The sequence below is a fragment of the Colobus angolensis genome, unplaced genomic scaffold (genome assembly GCF_000951035.1).
Source record: "Colobus angolensis palliatus isolate OR3802 unplaced genomic scaffold, Cang.pa_1.0 Scaffold94, whole genome shotgun sequence".
NCBI classification, from domain to species: domain Eukaryota; kingdom Metazoa; phylum Chordata; class Mammalia; order Primates; family Cercopithecidae; genus Colobus; species Colobus angolensis.
Window position 1 is genome coordinate 4,382,280 of NW_012123376.1, and position 14,113 is coordinate 4,396,392.

The following is a 14,113-nucleotide window of genomic DNA, read 5'->3' on the forward strand; positions in this document are numbered from 1 at the left end:
CGGCCCAAAATGTTTAATTCACTACTAAACATTGGTAGCAGAACTATGTGCCTAAACTGTGCAACTGACTAGCTATAACTGTAACTGTGCCATTAGTATCCATCAGTCTGTTTCACAGAAGTTAGAGAAAACAATAACCAATCAAGAAGGTGGTGGATGGTTAAGAAAGCTTTAATCTTCAAGAAAATCCAAAGCATATCTGCAACATTTTTTAAAAAATTAAAGGAATTAAATATATAATCTTCAGAAATGTTTCTCATAATCTCTTTTGATACTTCCCAATTCTGTTGTACATTTGGCTCCTTTTTCCTTCCCATATTGAGTCATATTTCCTTTTCCATCACCCTTTTACCATCTCAGGTTTTATTTTGAGGTGTGGGTGTGTGTTTCTGTGTGTATATGTGTGTGTGTGTGTGCGTGTATCACTTTAGCCACTTTACATTCTTACATTTTTCTACATTTTCTCAAGTCTCACCTTTAATTCTTCTTCAGAATCATGAAATATCTGGGGGAAAATGGGAAAAAAGGGCAGTCTAAAAATATTTTCTTGGTAATTAAACTCTTACATCTTACAGATATTTGCCAAATGTGTTATTTGCCTGATCCATCAATGAGCTAAGGTAGTAGTCTTTAAGGCTTGTGCGTTCCTATAGAGCAAATTAAAGTAACACTGCCATTTGGTAGTAGAGAATGCCTTATATAATAAGGATCATTCAAATAATATAAAATTAGAGATTCATTAAATACAACACAAATAAATACATATGAATGAATTATCTAGAAACAAAAAGCCAGCCTAGGAGGCTTTCTTCTTAATATAATTACCTTAGTGCCACCAACTAATGGTAAGATCATGAACTATGAGCAAAATATAATTACATTTTTCACTCTTTTCTCTTAAAAATATGTGATTTTTCATTATTCACGATTCTCATGAGAGAAAGTAAACAAGAGCAAAATTAATTCAAAAAATGAAAATATGCTATAGTCAAAATTTCTAGCATGCTAGAAAAAAATTTCCAAAGAAAGACTTTGTATATTTGGAAAAAAATATATATATATAAATTAGCTTAATTACTACTTATGCAAGAGATTTGGTTGTAGCTTTTATGTCTACCTAATAATTTCATGATTTAGTGAGAAAAGGATTGAAATTCTGAAAACTTCAATCTCATCAGTTCAAATGTTTACTGATCATCAAGTAAATAATCTTTTGAAATTTAGTCTTACTCAGTTATTTTCTGTAATTCTAATGTGCCTTTAAAAATTTTTATTTTCTGAATAAAATCTGTTGTAAAATATTTAAAAGCTAAAATGGACAAAGTAGAGAATAAATTTTTTAAGGAATTATTTATATGTTATACACATAAGCAGAAATTTTGGTTCAAATTAGAATATGGAAAACAAATGGTTTTAATCATCTATTTTCCTGATAAATAGCAAAATAGTTTTGTAACATTAGATGTTTTATTCAATATCTCTTTGTTAATAATTAGAAGAAGTTAAGAGTAAGTCTCTCCAGGTCCAGAAATTAGACATTTACAGTATTTATCAGCATACAGTTGTCTTTCTAAGGCTTTTGATGTACAGCCATACACATCAAGAGACACACACACCTGCAAACACAGACAAAGCTACCAACTGATGTATCTATGAATGGATGATATTCTATTTTATTCACTATTGGTTTGATCTCTTTAAATAAGTCATGCATTGTTTACAGGGCGCTGTATTAGCAAAACTGATTCAATGTGATATTCAGGTTAATTATTTTATTATTCTGGGGTTTTGACCTGGTTTCTATTTCAAAAGTCATGAACAATGAAAATTTGGATTACTGAAACTGTTCTTGCCTATAAATGATTTTCCAATAGAAACAGCTCAAACAGTAAATCAAAAGCAAAAGCTACCCTCAGAGAATTATCATTCTCTAATATAGACACAACATTAAAGAAAAGAAACCCACCAAAACTTCTTACCAGATTTAATATATTTTCTTGTAGTTTTTTTTTTTTTTTTTTTTTTGAGATGGAGTCTTGCTGTGTCGCCCAGGCTGGAGTGCAGTGGCGTGATCTCGGCTCACTGCAAGCTCCACCTCCCGGGTTCACGCCATTCTCCTGCCTCAGCCTATCGAGTAGCTGGAATCACAGGTGCCCGCCACCACGCCGGGCTAATTTTTTGTATTTTTAGTAGAGACGGAGTTTCACCATGTTAGCCAGGATAGTCTCGATCTCCTGACCTCGTGATCTGCCTGCCTCAGCCTCCCAAAGTGCTGGGATTACAGGTGTGAGCCATTACGCCCGGCTTCTTGTAGATTTTTTTTTTTTTTACCAAGTTTTCCATGTAAATTGTGCTTATTAAGATATAGATATTTAATTGAAATCTAAATGTAGAAGAATTTGTGATCATAGTCATGTCTACCTTACCTTAAGAACAAAATAAATATTGCATAAAAATAAAATGAATCAAAAAAATCCTAAAAAAAAAAAAAATGTAAGCAACTGGCCGGGCGTGGTAGCTTATGCCTGTAATCCCAGTACTTTGAGAGGCCAAGGTGGGTGGATCACTTTAGGTCAAGAGTTCGAGACCAGCCTGGCCAAAATGGTGAAATCTCGTCTCTACTAAAAATACAAAAATTAGCTGGGCGTGGTGGCAGGTGCCTGAAATCTCAGCTACTTGGGAGACTGAGGCAGGAGAATCGCTTGAACCTGGGAGGCAGAGGTTGCAGCGAGCTGAGATGCCATTGCACTCCAGCCTGGGTGACAAGGGCGAAACTTGGTCTCAATTAAAAAAAAAAAAAAAGTAAGGAACTAATGTTAATAAACAGCTTAGCTGGCTCATATTGCCTGTGTCCATGCTAGAAAACTGTAGACATAAAGCAAAACTAATATCTTATGTTCTCATGTCCCTTTCAAAGATTGGGTTATCTTGGTGTATCCCTCAGGAGACTGTACATTTGACTGAAATCACTCACTATCAGTAATTTTAGAAGTGCTTTCTCTCCATCCCCAAAAGAAAACTGTTTCTATTAGCTAGAACCTGTGAATATGATTTCTTACATGGCGAAATGTAATTAAGTTTAGAGACCTTGAGGTGAGAAAATCAACCTGATACCTACGTAGACCAAATCTAATCACATGGTTTCTTAAAAGCAGAGAACTGATCCCGGCTGTGTGCCGAGAGACAGCACCATAAGGATTGGACTTGGACCATATCCAGTTGCTGCTTCTAATATGTATGGGGCTGTGTGCAAGGAATTGAATTGTGTCAACAACCTGAATGAGGGAGGAGATGGATGCCCCACTCTCACTCCTAGTCTTCAGAAAGAAATGCAACTATGCCAAAACTTTGACTTTAGCTGGAGTGAGATTAGTATTGACATTCTGGCCTGTAGAAAATAATACACTTGAGTTATTTTAAGCCACTAGGTTTGTGGTCATTTATTAGGACAGCAAAAGAAAACGAATATAAGTCCAAATCATATGTCTGGTTAAGTTGCCACGTCTCTTTAGTCTACTTCATTTGGCAGTTTTTTCAGTCTTCCATTGACTTTCATGACCTTAACACTTTTGAAGATTGCAGACAGATTAGAATGTCCTTCAATATGGGTTTCAGTGTCCATACTGTTAGATTTAGGTTATAAGCATTTGGAAGATTACCACAGGAAGACTATTATTTCTCATTGTATTTTGTCAGATACAGAATGATTTTGATTCTGTCCATTGCTGATGATATTCACTCTGACCATGTAAATAAGTTATCTGCCGGGATTCTCCAACTGTGAAGTTACTACTTTTCTTTTGGTAATTCTTAAAAGTTTTGGAGGGAGAACTTTGAACTATGTGGTTATCACATTTGTCACCAGGCTGTCACTAGACTGTTAATTAATTTATTAAAGTATGGGCTCTTGATTTCCTCTTTAATTCGAGGGTTACAGTCATTGCTTTTATTTAGGTGTCTCTATGTCTCCCCGGTGGATATTCTCATGACTGTTTTTGGATTCCCCCTTGGGCTACCTGACTATGAGGATATTCTGTTCACACCGTTGGTTCCATGACTCCACACCAGGTTACCCCAGATCATGCCTTCCTATGGACATCACTTTCACTATTTCTTGGGCTCTGATGTTTCACACCAGCCACCCCCACCCCTGACGTAGATACCCACCTCATTTTACTGGGCTGTGACTCTTAATTTTCACAATTTTTAAAACTAAGTTAATTATTTGTTCTTTACGGAACCCAATAACGTAGTGCTGAAAATGTATCAGTTACTAATTGGTGCATGGTTTCAGGATACCATGGGATCAGTTGCAAAACACTATGAATAAAAATTAAATTACTAATTCGTCAGTGATTAAAGGGAGTTTTTCTTAGTTTTGTTCATATATTCTACAGAGTTAGAGTGAAAAATTTCAAACTATTTAATGTGATACAAAAATTACAATCTAGAAAATTTCACAATTGCATTCAGTAAACTTTAGTAAGAAAGTATAGTATGAATGTTTATTCACCTCTTAATTTACTTAAAATGCTAACATACAACACAAAAGAGTCATCAGAGTCAACAAGCTACAATGAAAAGTATTTTGAATGCTTACTCAGAAACCCTAGATTCAAATATATACCCTCTAATTTACCATGGGCAAATTAATTACCCTTTTTTTCTCATTTATAAATAAAATAATCTTTGTCTTGTTCACAGTGGAAAGCTCATGATCTTTAAAGTCAGATAAGTTTGGTTTTGGATCTCTGTTTTCATATCAAGAGCTACGTGACTTTTGACATTTTATTTAATTTACCACATCTTCTATCTCACCATCAGTAAAATGAAGATAGTAATTGCTACCATAGCAATCAATCTGAAGTAGGAATGAAATGGAACAATATGCGTAAATACCTAAGCCAGTAGCTGTTAGGTGCTTATAGTGTGTGACAGTAGTATCAACAACTGGACAAAAAAAGAGAGAAATATCAAACATATTTTGTGAATTTTAAGGTGTTATAAATGTGTTATTTATTTTATTTAAAAAAATTTTTTTCCTAACACTTTGCATTTCTCCTTTTAGGCATTATGGGAAATGTAATAATTTATTTTCTAGTATTTTTATGACCATATTCCCTACTGAAATTCAATGGAGGAAAAGAACCACATTTGTGCTCAATGTTCTAATATTCACCTATAATATTTTATTCTAGCTATTTGTGTGCATCTCTATCTTCTTTCACTTGAGAGTAAACTCTCCACAGACAGTGTCTGTCATGAGGTTTGACTTATGAGTGTCAAATGGATGTGAAATAAAGAAACGAAAAAAATATGTGTGAAGTTCACATATATTGATAGAAGCAAACAGCAGTATTGGTTCACATTCAGACCATATTTCTAGTTCAGATCTACTGAACATAGAATATTTTAATAAAACCATAGGACATCTGTGCTTTCAAAAATCTGTTTGAGTATGAGAAAATACATGTTATAAGAATTTCAAACTAATTTTAAATATGTAAGATATTAGTTTTTCATTAAATAAAACTGAATTCACTTTCACTACTAGAAACAAAAACAAATAGGCCGGGCGCGGTGGCTCACGCCTGTAATCCCAGCACTTTGGGAGGTCGAGGTGGGTGGATCACGAGGTCAGGAGATAGAGACCATCCTGGCTAACACGGTGAAACCCCGTCTCTATTAAAAATACAAAAATTAGCCGGGCGTGATTGTGGCCACCTGTAGTCCCAGCGACTCCAGAGGCTGAGGCAGGAGAATGGCGTGAACCCGAGAGGCAGAGGTTGCAGTGAACCCAGACACACCACTGCACTCCAGCCTGGGCGACAGAGCGACATTCTGTCTCAAAATAAATAAATAAATAAAGCTAAAATTAATGTGTACATTTTTTAAGTTAAACAGTTTCTTTTTTTTTTAGAGACAACATCTCAGGTGTATCACTATTTGCCCAGGCAGAATCAAACTCATGAGCTCAAGTAATCCTCTCACCTCAGCCTCCAGAGTAGCTGGGACTACAGGCATTTTCCATTCTGCCTGGCTTATACTTTAAAACCCAAAGTGAATGTCTGGAGGCAATTGAGGAACTGTGTCCAGCTCAAAACTGTAAGAAAGGAGTAGCTTGAAAAACAAGTTTGCTATTTCCACTAATCATTTTATTAAATTCCTCAATATTATTAAAACTTCAAATCCTAATAATTTTATTATCATTACTATTATTGTTAGAAGTGTTTATATTTTTTCTTGCTCTTAAATCTTTCCCTATAAAGTTGTAAAAATATCAGATTTTACTTTAGGTATTTTATCTGGAAAAAGTAGTACATGTTACATTTTTGACAAGGGCATGTAGCATTGGCCCAGAAGGCTAAATAACTTGTTAACCAATATGCTTGAGGAGAGTGAGTGTTGGGTATCTAAGTGAATGTTGTAAATTCCAGAAATGGAGCCAGAATGAGAACTTAGGGTCACTAGAGTGTGAGAGAGGTAAATCGTTGTGTCATACAACATACCCAAACTACAACACTAGAATGATCTTTCAAACATTTCTAAGAATCATTTGGCCAGTGGAGCATTTTTAGGTGGACTAACCTAAATACTAGTAATTACTGAATAGCATATAAAACTGGGTACCTGGAACCTAGTTTTTAAACCCAGTTTATATTTTAATGAAATATATTTTATTTATATTTTAATGTCAACTTATGACAAGGTAACATGTTTTCTGTCATCAAAAAATTGACATTATAAAATAAACTACTTTCCCATTTGCTATTTTACAAAATTATTTTTAAAAATTCGTTTGTGCTATTCTGTCTTAACTAGTGGTAAACACTGTCAAATGCCTTTTAATGTAACACAATCATTTACAAAGTAAATCTTGTTTTTCAGAGAGATGTATTTATATCTAGAAATAATTCACTCGACGTGATAAAAGGAATTTAGATAGTTTTACATTTTTAAACAAGGGCCACTGACATTTAGGGACTTCTATTCAGTGCTCAAGGAAGTCCATTTAGTAATGAGATAAATTCTGAGTACTACGCATGGGAATATCATTTGTAGTCCACGAGGACTTTCGAGTCTACCTAAAAATAATAACAGTTAACACAGGTTGGAATTTAATTAAAAGACTGATGAGAAGCAACAAGAGCAAGTGGGAAGATGGAAAAAAGATCCCTTAGTGCTTCAGAGTAAAGAATTGTGTGTAGCATTTTAGGGACAGCGGTTTGAAGGGTTAGGATGGTCCAGGACAAACTCAAGGCCATCATATCCCTCTGCCTCTGCATCTTTCCACTAAGACTGGAGAGTGAAGCATCTTACAATCTATGCTCCCTGCTGCTGGTGCTTTTCAGTGATTACCTGAAAATTATCAAGCTTCCCAAAAACCTAGTACAAGAAATTTCACTTAGTTTTATTGTGATTTGGATCATTACTGCACAGAATATATTATTGAAAGCATACAAATATTTGTAAGTTGTTGTTAGGCAAATGACATTTAAAATGAATATCTTTAAATTAACTTTCAAGACTAAAAGTGGTTAATAGTGGGGAGAGAAAACGAGTTTAGGTTTTAAGTGATCCTTTTTTTCACCTGCAATTTTAAGTTTCCCTGGAAAAATCTTCCAAATTATTTAAAAGGCAAACTTGTTCCTATTGCCTTGCTGATTAATATTCTTCTATGACTCTTAATTAAACAAGATAAAACCCAAATTCCTCAGCATATAGCCGGCAGGATTCTGCCCATTTTCGTTTCTGTTTAGCCACTTCTCACAAATCCTTTGGAAGTCGATCTCAGCAAGCTGCTTAGTGCTTTCGCTATGCCTTTTATGTGATGTTCTCTCTGCCTCAACTAACCCATTTATTTACTCAGTGAGTGCATACCCATAGGAAAACACCTCAACTCATAGCCCTGCACCTTTGTGAATGCTTACAAGCTCAGGCAGAGTGTGGCACTTTCTTCTTTGTGGCTCCCTTGTCTCTAATGACATTGCTTTAATTATGCTTAGGTGTTCATGTCTTCCGTTAGTCTTCAAATGCCTCAGAAAGAGAGATCATGTTCTATACTTCCATGATCCTCTTGTGCCTAGACAGAATAGGTGTTTTGTAAAGCACTGTTGAAAAATGAATGAGTGAAATATATGGGCGTGAAATATTACCAAGATGCCAAATAGGTTCAGAACACAGACGAACGAGATGGTTCTAAGAATAATTACTTGACAATTTTCTTAGGAACAACTAATCTAACTTTCCTGGCAAAACCACCTTCCCCATCCCGTGTATAGAATAGAATAAAAATGATGCCATTACATTCAATGCACCCTAGCGGTTACAGAGAATGGACAGCACTTAAACATAGGGTTTCACTCTCACAATACTTTTTCACACCTCATCTCTACAGCTCAGCCGACTCCTTACAACTGAAAAACGTTTGGGTGATTTGAATATTTATAAGATCTGCTATTTGTAATGTTTTGAGTTTTTTTCCTTGCTTATATAAAATGACATCTATAATGCTTTGAATCAACTTCTGTATCTAGCATTCAAATGCTGTTGACATTAAGGTAAACAATATAATTTGCACTAACACTATGGAAACCTTTAAGTTCATGTGTACACAATATGTTATCTTCTGCAAAATTTTATGGAAATATTCTGTATTTTTTTATTTGAACACAGTAGACAGGTACTTGAACAAAAATGACCTTTTTATATCCTAAGTCCCTCAAATCCACTACTGTGATTCAGTTTTGCATATTGCACCTGCTGAGTTCCTAATGCAAACTATCACAGTGTGTGGTCCCTGCTACTATAAACATGAATTCTCTCATTGGGATTTCATATCTTCAGCACTGATTATAATGATTCTTTGTCAACTCAAAGCTGTCAACATTGTACTTGAAGGACTACAATCTTAGCTAAAAAAAAAAAGAAAAAGAAAAAATACTGGGAGCTAGTCACATGGAATTAAAGGTGAACTAATATTCTCAGAAAAAGGAAGACAAATGTTTCTCTACTTTCTCACTGACAAGAAAAAAAAAAATGAACCGTATAGTTTTGGTTTTGTCATATCACCTTATTAATGAAACTTAATTTTTTTCAATGAAACACTTGGCATCACTTTTATTTTTTCTTATTTTACTACAGCAATATTCTAAATATAAGCCACTGATAGTTATTTTTCTGCTTAATCCTCCTTAACACACTTCCCTTTTCATAAAATGTGATAAACTACACAAACACTCAACTGCCTGATTACGCAAATACCTCTGCTAATTTGCCAAGGTTAGCAGAAATGGTGCATACAGTATTTTGTTGGCTATGCATGGATGAAAGGTGCAGAAACAGCACAAGGCTATATATTTCACACTCCATAAACAAAATGGTGAAACATATACTAGAAAGGTGCAATACTTATCTAATCTAAATTCAGGCAACATCAGTAGCTTTGATCTCTATTAGGTTAAATCACTGTCTCTTCAAGAAATGACCAAATCATTAACCCAACAAACCAGTTGATGAAAATACTCACATATATGAATACTGAGTAAGCAACATTTCTGATACAGTGAGAAGTAACTCCATATAATAGAGCATAATAATAATGACTGGAATAGCTTTAAAGTTTTATCCTTTTTTTCCCCCCTTTATTTGTCCATTCATACAAAAAATGTATTAAACATCTCTGAACTGAGCAAAGTGTTAGGCATTAAAATAACAAAGACAAATAGCAATTTTTAATGCAATGAATCTCATAGTTTAGTGGAAAGAGCCAGCTCTATAGACAAATTAATAATACAGAACATGGTTAGAACTCACATTAGTAAGGATAATCTCAGCCATAACAAATGACCCCCAAATTGCAGTGGTTTATAAAAACTAATATTATCCTCATCGTTGGGCTATGGTTCTCCTGTATATTATATTCACTATGGAAATCAAGCTAAAAGAAATATTCTCTGTGAAATATTTCTGATTCTTAATATTATTTTTATCTGGAAGGGACACATGCCAATTTCACTTATATTTCACTGGCCAGACCAAATAACATTAATGTGGTGGGACTGACATTAATGTGGTGGGAAAGTATTATTCTCCCTCCACAAGGGACAAGAAAAAAATTGGAAATAACTATTCAGCTCTTATAGTACTATAAAACAGAGGTGGACCAAGCACTTTTGGAAGACACTGGGCAAATCCGTGTTAATTCTGAAAGAATCTGAGGTGAAGAGGACATCACGGAGGAGGTGACAATTAAAGAACAAAATATACCCTGTCAATATTACCTTCTCACATTTTTGTGGGGTAGAGAGTGTAATTCTCTACAGAAATGTAGTGGTCTAGAAGTATAAAAGAGAATGGTATGTTTGGATAGGAGTGAAAAGTTCAGGACCCAACATATAATATTTTGCAGAGTAGGAGAAGTAGTGACTTTGGTGAAAAAATAAAGTGTCTTCAAGACTCGATTATAGGGACTAGACTATATTTTATTAGCTCTGGAGAGTGGGAAATATTTAAACAAAAAAGGATATGGATTGTAACCAGGTCCCTGAGACCTTCTAGGGGAATGGGAAATACTGAGCAGTTAGACTGTTCTCAAGAAGAAGATGAAGGCCTAAAATAGAGAGGAACAGTAGGAATGGGAAAGGGTGACTTGCTGCTTCCTGGGAAGTTTTAATTTCAGATGTATTAGTTGATAACTGGGACCTTAGTCTATCTTTGATAATAAAATAAAATACAAAGATATAAAGACATTTATTAACTGCAACTGACTTTAAAATTTATGTTAGTAAAATATTATTATTTAATGTTTTAATAACATGTTAAACGTTATGGGAAAAATATATATGAAATTTACCATTTTCACCATTTTTAAGCATATAGTTCAGTGGCATTAGGTGTAGTCACATAGTTGTGCTACCAACACCACAATCCATCAGCAGAATGTTTTTCATCTTGCAAAACTGAAACTATGTACCCATTACACAGCTTCTTATTCCATCTTTCCCCAGTCCCTGACAATCATTATTCTACTTTCTGTCTCTATGAATTTGACTAAATACCTCATATGAGTGTTTTAATTGTATTAAAAGAAGGAAAATTATAATTCTATGAAGTGTATCTTTTTTGAAAGTATATCACTGATTATTATAAACGAATTCATAAAATTATTATGAAATGTGCTATTTTCATAGACCAGTGACTTCACAAGCTCTCTAATTTACTGGAAGGACTCACGTAACTAAACATAAAATTATACACAACAGTTAACAGTTATTGCAGCAAAGCATATAGTGAAAATTACAGAAACATGATATGCAATAGGCAAAGGGGAATGGTCACAAACACAGGCTTTCTTGCCTTCACTTTATGGGTATCACATAGATGCATCATTTTCTCCACCTGCAAATTGTAGGTTATGTGGGAGCAATCTTTACCCAGGAAAGCCCACTTGAGTCTTGGACTCCAACATGGTGCAGACCCTGAACCAGGCATTAGATGCACATCATGAATCTTCATGTTTACTCTGAACATGCTGACAACCTGGTCCATCATGATGCACTTGGGATGCATGGATGACAGAATGCTTGGGATGTACAGAAAGAACATCATCATTCAATAGCTACAAAAATAATTCAAGTTGTCTTGTTCTCAGAGTTTGCATGTAATCACGATTACTAATAGGCAAGAACAGAATAAAACAAGACTGCTGCATTAACTTTTTCCATATATATGTATATGTATACATGTATATATCTAACAAAATATACAAATATTCAAAGTCTAGCAGCTTTCTTAGTTTTAATTTCAGTTAGCCATGTATTTTTTGAATAATTAGACAAAGACCTTGCAAATCGTTTTTGATACATGTGGGGTCTCTTGAAAAATTTTTTGAATTCCTGGCATGACGTTCATTGTGCATGTAAGTCAATAAGACTTCAACCACTAGTCACAGAGACAAATTTATCTCATTAATTTATAGTTACTCCAGTCAAAAATATTATTGTATAGTCCAACTTTCTCTTCAGAATGTAGAGAGAGCAAAGGGCACATGAAGGACAATTCCGGGTGCAGAAAGTTGGGTAAGGAGCATTAGCACAATATTCCTTGGAGCCTCAAATTTCAAAATTATGTCACCGAGTCTTCCCTCATTACTAGAAATAAAATGCTTCTCTTTGCCTAGCCAGTCTGCCTATGTTAACTTCTCTCTACCACATTAAGGTGATGTGAACAAGCAATTTCAGTCCATTGGCTCATGATTTACTCACAAATACAGATTTTGGGGAGAAATAAAAGTCAAATCACAGACTTGTACTTTGTTTCTTCTTTTTCAGATGACATGGAAGCTTAGTGTCAGAGAGTTGCCCAAGCCAGTGTCATACAATCAAAAGCAAAGGGCAGGACCTCACACTAGCAGTTGGCTGGAGCCAGGTTTACCAGGAAAGATTAGCTTCAGGAGGAGGAGGAGGAGGAGGAGGAGGAGGAGGAGGAGCTGCGGCACTGCTGTGCTCTGTATTCCAAATAGTGCTCAGAGATCTGAAAAGGCTTGGTGTCATCGTGTGGATGAGAGGCACTGACCTTCGGTCTATTGAGTTTTTGAGTTACAGCCTTCGTTGGGAAGCAGTAGCTCCACCTCTTTTTGATCGGGAGTTGGTAACATTACGAAGTGACAGAACCTTGGTTCCTGCTCTAGTCCGTTAGAAGAGCAGATTTGGTGAGTGCCAGGCCTGCTTCTGGAGTGATCAGGAGCTCAGATTCAAAGCTTATGAAGGCAACTGATACGACCTAGGGGATGGATAAACTGGATTCCATCTTGATACCATTCCAGATTGATTTCACAGAATGTCACAGAAGGCCAACATGGAGACACTATAGTTACTCCTTATTGCTTAATTCTCAGTCACCCAGTTAATTTGAGAGCTGGATGGAAATTCCCATCTTGTTTGTTCATTCGGTCTTTCAAGTAAATATAATATCTGATGAGCTCCAACTATGTACTAGGCAATAGGAATATGACAATGCAGAAAACATTGTCTCTATCCTCAAAAATTTGATGTCAGGTGTCATACATAAATAAGTCACCTGGTGATTTCAATACAGAGTATAATAGGGACTATTATGAAAGAAGTATACTGTAGCACAGAAAAGAGATACCTACTTCAGTCTTTGAGAATCAAGAAAACTAGAGTGATTTTTAATAGCTGAAGTACAAGTCATTTCTGTTAGAGTATGCTTCTTCCTAGTAGCTGTATTTTCCCCAGAATATATCACTGTGATTTAATTTTTGTTTTGTTTTAAAATATCCATTATGATCCTCAAACATTGTCCAGTTTTTTACGTTTATGGTTAGATTATTACTCTTTGTAATGAACCATTCCTAGTTCTCAGGAGAGTAGATCAAGGTTATTTTCCCAGTTTCTAAATTATTTTTATCACTCATTAGCTTTGGCACCATACTAACTTGTTGGCAAAAATGTGTTCATAGTGTCCCTCTATTATCCCTTTATTATCTGTTTGGTTGTTAATAATAACATTCTCTCTTTTATTCTTTGGTTGGTCATGTGTGTCTTGTCTTTTAATTTCTCAATCTAACTTGCTAAAGGTTTGTCAGTTTTGTTTAACATTTCAAAAACAAACAAACAAACAAACAAACAAACAAACTTTGGTTTCATTGATTTCTTTATTGATTCTGCTCTCAGTTTTATTTATTTGTGCTCCAATCATTGTGGCTATGCTGCCTGCTTTTGCTTGCTTTTTATTTAGTTTGCCTTTTTTTCTAGTTTCTTAAAGCAGGAGCTTGGCTAATGATTTGAGGATTTTTTTTTTTTTCTTTACTGATTCAGGGATTTCAGGATATAAATTTACATCTAGATACTGCTTTACCTATATCTGATAAGTTTTAAGGTATATTTTAATTTTTATTCAGTTCAAAATCTTATCTATTTCCTTTGTAATTTATTCTTTGAGACATTTTTTAAAAATGTTGTTTATTTTCCAAATGTTTAGCATTTTTCAGATTCTTGTTTCTGTTATAGATTTCTAATTTAATTCTAGTCAGAAAACATATTTTATATGATTTCAATATTTTAAAATTTATTCAGACTTATTTTGTGGC